The sequence below is a fragment of the Rhinopithecus roxellana genome, chromosome 8 (genome assembly GCF_007565055.1).
Source record: "Rhinopithecus roxellana isolate Shanxi Qingling chromosome 8, ASM756505v1, whole genome shotgun sequence".
Lineage (NCBI taxonomy): Eukaryota > Metazoa > Chordata > Mammalia > Primates > Cercopithecidae > Rhinopithecus > Rhinopithecus roxellana.
The window spans coordinates 36948934-36957129 of record NC_044556.1 but is presented as its reverse complement, the minus strand read 5'-3'; the positions used below and the strand labels follow the sequence as shown (position 1 = coordinate 36957129).

The 8196-nt window shown below is 44.4% G+C and overlaps 1 pseudogene; it reads right to left on the bottom strand.

Annotated features, from left to right (window-relative positions):
* Positions 1-5827: 5827 nt before the first annotated feature.
* Positions 5828-7962, bottom strand: LOC104669094 (annotated as a pseudogene).
* Positions 7963-8196: the final 234 nt, after the last annotated feature.

The window sequence follows — 8196 nt, the reverse complement described above, 5'->3', positions numbered from 1 at the left end:
CAGCCTTCCAAGTAACTGGGATTACAGGTGCCCACCACCACACCTGGCTAATTTTTGTATTTTAGTAGAGATGGGGTTCCGCCATTTTGGCCAGGCTGGTCTCGAACTCCTGACCTCAAGTGATTTGCCTGCCTTGGCCTCCCAAAGTGCTAGGATTACAGACGTGAGCCACTGCACCCGGTGTGATCTCACTTCTTTAAAAACTTTTTATATGTGGAAACTAGAAAAACTTTAAATTATAGATATAGTGCATATTATATTCGATTGGACAGTGCTGCTCTAAGCAGAAAATTCCTGCTGATTACTTTGGCAAGAGCAATTCACTAACAAACTTGGGCAGTTAAAAATGTGTTACTACAAATAAAAAGGTGTTATTAGTCTTGGCTGAACAAAGGTTCTGGAAGATACCCATTATTTGGTACCCTACTTACATTTTGGAAAAACAATATTGCACCCAAAGGAATCTTCCTGGACCCTTTCCATCAAGTTATTCAGAAGAAAATGTAATTTTTTTTTTCTATTCTAGTGACAATTACACTGTCACTGATGGTGTAAGTTGCCCCAAATAATACAATTGGGGTTACAGGCAGAGCATGTATTTAATCCATGCAAGGTTGGATGTTTTATGAAGGGATAAAAACTTTTGGAAGTTACTTTGAGCAAAAGTCTGGAAACTACTTAAAAAGATATTGAGACTACTTATAAAGAATATCTACATCTAATATGAAATGAAATTGTAACTTAAATATACTGTAGTCTATACATGCTGTGGCTTTTACAAACTGATTTTTCAGAACCTAGACAACATTATAAAAATATAAATCTAGGCCGGGTGTGGTTGCAGTGAGCGGAGATTGTACCACTGCACTCCAGCCCAGGCCACAGAGTGAGAATCCATCGCAAGAAAAAAAATTATATATATATGTATATATATATATAAATCTACATACAGTTTTAAAGGACTATGATGATTCTTTTATCATGGTGGTAGATTGCATTTTCTAAATTCACAAAGAGCTTTTCAAACTTTGGACTATATAATTATATAATAATAAATAATATATGTATTAGTAATAAGATGCTGTTTATCCAAACACATACAATAAAGACATTGGATTGCAAAAGAAAGATGTTTGGGATAAAATATAAGTAGAGACACTAGTGCCAAGAAAAAGACTTTAAGCACAGTTTTTTTTTTTTTTTTTGGAGATGGAGTCCCACTCTGTTGCCCAGTCTGGAGTGTAGTGGTGCAATCTCTGCTCACTGCCACCTCTGCCTCCCAGGGTCAAGGGATCCTCCCACCTCAGTTTCCCCAGTAGCTGGGATTACAGGCGCATGCCACTATGCCCAGCTAATTTTTGTATTTTCAGTAGAGATAGGTTTCTCCATGTTGGCCAGACTGGTCTTGGACTCCTGACTTCAGGTGATCTGCCTGCCTCAACCTCCCAAAGTGCTGGGATTACAAGCATGGGCCATCACACCTGGCCTGTTTTTTTCTTTCATGTTGCTGCCGAACAAAGTTCTATAAAATAGAGTTAACAGGGGCAGGATTATTTGGAACCAGGGTGACAATATCTCTTAAAAGGTCAATGTGAAAGTCCTTGGCCTCTGTCTTTGTTCTCGACAAAGTCCCTCTCCAGTCATTTCAGTGGCCATATAGGGCAAAGGAAACAGAACAGTCATCAGAACTATTAGAACCAATAGTTAGTAAATAAATTCAAGTAAAAAGTAAATTTATACAAAATTCAAGGAATAATTATTTGGTGAGTCAGGTAGAAAGATGGGTCCTTTATTTATTTATTTATTTTTGAGACAGAGTCTCGCTCTGTTGCCTAGGCTGGAGTGCAGTGGCACAATCTCGGCTCACTACAACTTCCCCCTCCTGGGTTCAAGGGATTCTCCTGCCTCTGCCTCCTGAGTATTACAGGTGTGCCCCTCTGCTTCCCTGGGATTACAGGTGTGCACCATCAAACATGGCTAATTTTCAATATTTTTGGTAGAGACAGTGTTTCACCATGTTGGCCAGGTTGTTCTCGAACTCCTGACCTCAAGTGATCTGCCCGCCTTGGCTTCCCAAAGTGCTGGGATTACAGGCGTGAGCCACTGCGCCCGGCCTAAGATGAGTCCTTTAAAACGGAAGGAAATTCAGATTGACGTAGGTTTCCCAACAGTGAAATTGAATGTCAGAACACAGAAGAGTAATACCCTCACTGTACTCAAGGAAAGAAACTGATGCAAAGACTTTTTATTCAGACGAACTGTCCTTCAAACATAAAGGTTACAGACAAACACCTTTTTAAAATATTTATTTATTTATTTATTTATTTATTTATTTATTTATTTGAGACGGAGTCTCGCTCTGTCACCCAGGTTGGAGTGCAGTGGCGTGATCTTGGCTCACTGCAACCTCTGTGTCCCGGGTTCAAGCAATTCTCTGCCTCAGCCTCCTGAGTGGTTGGGATTACAGGTGCTTACCACCACACCCGGCTAATTTTTTGTTGTTTTAGTAGAGATGGGGGTTTCACCACATTGGCCAGTCTGGTCTTGAACTCCTGACCTCGTGATCTACCTGCCTCAGCCTCCCAAAGTGCTGGGATTAGAGGCATGAGGCACCGCGCCCGGCTGACCAATATTTCTAAGCTACCAAGAACCCACAGAATATTGACTATATAAACAATACTCTTGAGGAAACTACCAGCAAACTACAGCCAGCCAACAGAAAATGAGCAAACTTTAGGCACAGGACTGAGAGTAAGAATCAAATGTTTTTAACTCCAGATTTAAAACAAAAATAAGGCTAGGAATAAGAAAGATAAAGGTGAGAATGAGGATGACGGAATGTTACATACTATGACAATGTAGGAAAACTTGAACTGCCAAAAATAAATGGAAGAAAGGAGAGATAATTTGGAAGTAGCATAAGTCTTGAAAGCTTCATCTGTAATTGCTCAGAATTTAAAGGTATCTTTAAGGGTGGCAAGTCAAGCAGAAGGATAAATGTATAAATGTAAGCCCTGAGTCAGGTAATGTTATTTACTAAAATTGAATGGAGAAAGAGAAGAAGGTTAGACAGGAGGAAGAGGATACAGCTCATATTGTGCATGGCAGGGAAGCAATAAATATTGCTTAAGATAATATATAAAGGTGTCATTATAAAAATAACCATGAGAAAAATAAAGCAGCATTTAAATAGCAGAAGAATGACAGAAACAACAGCAATGAAAAGCAGAATTAAACTTCTTAATTATTAACTACAACAGACATACAGAAAAATACATAAAATATGAATTACAGAATAATCAATAATTATAAAGCACATATGTATTAAGCACTACCCAAGTCAGGAAATACAACATTACTAGCATTCCTTCCTGATCATAATCTCTTCCCCTATATAGGTAGCTACTATCCTGACTTTTATAGTAATTACATGCTTTTTTTGTTTGTTTATAGTTTTACAATCTATGTATGCATTTCTAGTTTTGCCTATTTTTGGACTTTATATAATATAATCATACTGTATTTATTCTTTTATATGTTATTTATTTTATTTAAAAATGTGTTTCAAGAGTCATTCACTATATTGCATATATCTTTAGTTCCTTTTCTTGGAAGGATAGTATTCTGTTGTTTGAATATAATAACAATTTACAAGACTATATTTTCAGGGATATTTTATTTTATTTTATTTTGAGGCAGAGTCTTGCTGTGTTGCCCAGGCTGGAGTGCACTAGCATGATCTCAGTACCTGAACCCTCTGCCTCCTAGGTTCAAGTGATTCTCGTGCCTTAGCCTCCTGAATAGCTAGGACTACAGGCACACATCACCATGCCTGGCTACTTTTTGTATTTTTAGTAGAGACAGGGTTTCGCCATGTTGGCCAGGCTGGTCTCAAACTCCTGACCTCAAGTGATCCACCTGCCTTGGCCTCCCAAAGTGCTGGGATTACAGGTGTGAGCCACCGCGCCTGGGCTGTACTCTTTTAATTATATTTTCAGATAAACAAAAGTTCTTATATTTAATGTAAACCAATTTATCATGTTTTTCTTTATAACTAATGCTTTTTGAAACTAGATTAAGAAATCTCTCTCCATCCTGAGGTCATAAAGGTATTGTTTTTTATTATCTCCTAAAAGTTTTATAGCTTTCTCTTTCATGGTATATCCATAGCCTCTGGAGTTATTCTTATGAGTAGCACTAGTTACTTTAAAAGACGAGAACAGGCCGGGCACGGTGGCTCAAGCCTGTAATCCCAGCACTTTGGGAGGTCGAGACGGGCGGATCACAAGGTCAGGAGATTGAGACCTTCCTGGCTAACCCGGTGAAACCCCATCTCTACTAAAAAATACAAAAAACTAGTCCGGCGAGGTGGCGGGCGCCTGTAGTCCCAGCTACTCGGGAGGCTGAGGCAGGAGAATGGCGTAAACCCGGGAGGCGGAGCTTGCAGTGAGCTGAGATCTGGCCACTGCACTCCAGACTGGACGACAGAGTGAGACTCTGTCTCAAAAAAAAAAAAAAGGTGAGAACAAGGATCTAGGTTTAAAACAAGGAAAATTGTTGAAAGTGTATAAACAAAGCCGTTAGACTCATCAGGTCCCTTTTCCAGCTGGGCATAACCAGGCCACAACCTCTCCAGATAAATGATCCGGGAAGGGCTCCAGACTTAGGCACATCAGGTGCACCAGATGACAAGGGTTTGTACAGGGGCTAAAAAGAAGAGAATGCGTGAAAGTTTGGTTCTCTTCTCCCGCTCTGGACCCTGAACTCATGCAGCCAGGCATATGCTGCCTGGGAGATTGGAAAGTTCTTTTCTGAATAAATTGAATCACTCTAGAAAAAAAGACCTCCAGACAAAAACATTTGTGGATACCCAATACATAGGTCTACCAGATCACCTTATATTGTAGCCCAGTGCCTAACAAATTACCCCAAATATAGTGGCTTAAAACAACAAACATTTATTATCTTACAGTTTGTCCAGGTCGAGAATCAGGGCATGGTTTAGTTGGGCACCTCTGGCTCAAGGTCTCTCATGAGATTACAATCAAGTTATCAGCCAGGGCTGCAGTCTCATGTGAAGATTTAATTGGGGTAAAGATCCACTTCCAACCTCAATTATGTGGTTATTGGTTACAGGATGAGTGGGCATCTCCACAGGGCCACCTCAGGACATGAATGCTGTCATCTCCCAGGGCAAGCAACACGAAAGAGAGCACCCACGATGGAAGACTAAGCTTATTTATAAACCAATCTTAAAATGGACATCCTGTCACTTCTGTCACATTTTATTTGATAGAAGCAAGTCCCTAACTCCAGCCCATACTAAAGGAGACATGACTACACAAAGGTATTGCGAATATTGGGAATCCCCAAGACCACCATGATTTCTGACCTCAACTGCAAGCTTGGGATCCCTGAGACACTGTCATGTTTGACAATCTGTTAGAAGGACTCACATAACTCACTGAAGAGGCACATGGGACAGTGTCCAGGAGAGGTGGTTTTTTTTTTTTTACTTCAGCTGTTGTTTATTGACATACAGGTAGGCTCTATAGCAATAGGCCCGGAGGCGCTGCAGTAGTTGGGGAAAATGGAAAGTGGACGGTGGAGTGTTTGCTGCAGGACAGCTTAGTGGAGGGCAGGGACAGGTGCAAATTGGGGAGGCCCAGGGGTTAGGGGAAGCAAGTAAGGGCCAGGGCCAGAGTCGGCTTAAATGGAACAACTGCCCCATACCCTAAGGCCCCTAACTCTCACTGGCTGTTTCCTGACCCCAGGTCAGCATTGGGAGTCCTCTGGGCATCTGTTTTCTAAAGGAATTGAACAGAGTTCACACAGGAAAAGAAGCTGTGACCCTCTTGCCATCTGGCTGCTGGGGCTTCCAGTTGGGCATTCCTCCTTCTTCCCTTGATTGGGTGGGGCCATATGATGGGCAGCCAGGCTCTGGGCTGTCCCACCAGAGCAGGCTGTAAACACAGCCATGTTTCAGCAAGGCGTTTATCTTCTTCTCTGGTGTCCTAGCCCACTAGTGCCACATTACAGCCCAGGGTGAGCTCTACAAGCATTGCTGGCCTAATGGATGGTTTGGGGAAAGGAGGTGGGATGGGCTGGAGGAGGGGCTCTGGGGTCCATCACCACACAGGAACAACACGCATGGTGTTGGTGAAGCCAGAGCCAGGGCGCCACCCAATCAGAGCAATGGCCACATCTCCCTTCCTCTTTTTTTTTTTTTTTTTTTTTGAGACGGAGTCTTGCTGTTTCCCAGGCTGGAGTGCAGTGGCGCGATCTCAGCTCACTGCAAGCTCCGCCTCCCAGGTTCACGCCATTCTCCTGCCTCAGCCTCCAAGTAGCTGGGACTACAGGCACGTGCTGCCACGCCAGGCTCATTTTTTGTATTTTTAGTAGAGACGGAGTTTCACCATGTTAGCCAGGATGGTCTCGATCTCCTGATCTCATGATCCGCACGCCTTGGCCTCCCAAAGTGCTGGGATTACAGGTGTGATCCTGAGCCTGGCCCACATCTCCCTTCTTAAAGAAGCCTCCGGCCTTGCCAACATTCATGGCCAAGTTCACCCAGAGGTCCACATCCTCAGCCCTGGCCTCCTGGACTGGGTCCTGGCACAGCACAGGAAAGATGCCACGGTACAGGTGGGCCTGACCAGCTGTCTGGGGATTCTGTGTCACAGCAATGATGGGGGCACGTGGGTGGTATCTGGCCACCTGGTGAGCAGACCTGCCAGACTTGGTGAGGATGATTATGGCCCCACTGCAGCACTTGAAGGAGGTCTCATTGGCACCCACGGTGGTGGCTTTCGTGGGGTCGCTGGTAATGGTCGCCAGGTGGGGAGAGTTCCTCAAATAATTGCAAGTGGTAGATGGCGGCCTCTGCCTCAAGGGCAATCAGGTGCTGCTTGCGCCCAGCCTCCAGATAGTCCCCTTTGGCTGTTTCTCCAGAAAGCATGATGCAGTCGGCTGCATTGGCCACATCACTGTTAATGACAGACTTCCCAGCTCGGCTGCACCACCCAATCATCATCTTCTGAGCAAGAAAGACCTTCTCTGCAGGAATCTCAATGCCTACATCACCAAAGCCACCATGATCCCATCACTGGCCTCTAGGATTTCATCAAACCTCAGAATGATTCTCAATTTTGCTGATTATCTTGATGTTCTTTCCCTTCTCTCCCAGGGCCTCCCTCACTTCGTGGACATCAGATGCCTTGCGGATGAAGGACGCAAACACCATATCGACATCCTGCTCGACCCCAAACTTTGGGTCCTGGATGTCCTTTTCTGACACAGCAGGCAGGTCCACAGCAACCCCAGGAAGGTTCACACCCTTCTTGCTGCCCAAGGAACCACCATTTTCCACCTCCGTCACCAAGAAGTCAGCACCTTTCTGCTTTACCTGGAGAGAAATAAGCCCATCATCCACCTAGATCTTGCTGCCCACTTCCGTCACCTTGCAGATGTTCTTGTAGTCCAGCCACAGGATGTTCTCGTCACACTTTTTCATGTAGGCATTATCCAGCATGATTTTGAGAGTGGCTCCCATCTTCAGCCCCACCTCCGCGGTGCTGCTGCCCTTGATGAGCCCAGTTCGGATCTCAGGTCCTTTAGTATCCAGAGCCAAAGCAACGGGCCGGTAGAGGATGGGGTCAGAAGCAAAAATTTCCGTGGCTGTGTGCACGTTCTTGATAGTCTCCACGTGGTACTCGCGAGTTCCATGAGAGAAGTTCAGACAAGCCACTTTCATTCCAGACTTAATCATCTCCTTCAACTTCTCCACCGATCGGGAAGCTGGGCTATTGGTACAGATGATGCCAGTGTTTCAGGCCGTGATGGGTGGTGTGTGAATGCCCAGGCAGCACATGTGCTCCAGGAATGTGTCAGCTACATGGCATGTAGCTGCTGGGTCTGAATGAAGGCAGTCCCAGCTTCCCTATGGGGCTTCGACATGGCTGCTGAGGTCCTCCAGTGCTGACCGACTTGGGCTACACTGCAAACGTGAAGAGGTCAGGAGCCACGGGACGTGCAGCTGCTGTGCCCCAGGAGAGTTTTAAATGCAGAGCATCTAGTTGTCCTCTCCCAGTGGAGTTATGCAGACAATTCTTACTTCTCACAGTAACAATGTGTGATAATACACATGCAATATTCCCAGCCAGGGAAGCACCTCCAAGCCTTGGTGTCCAGAATTTT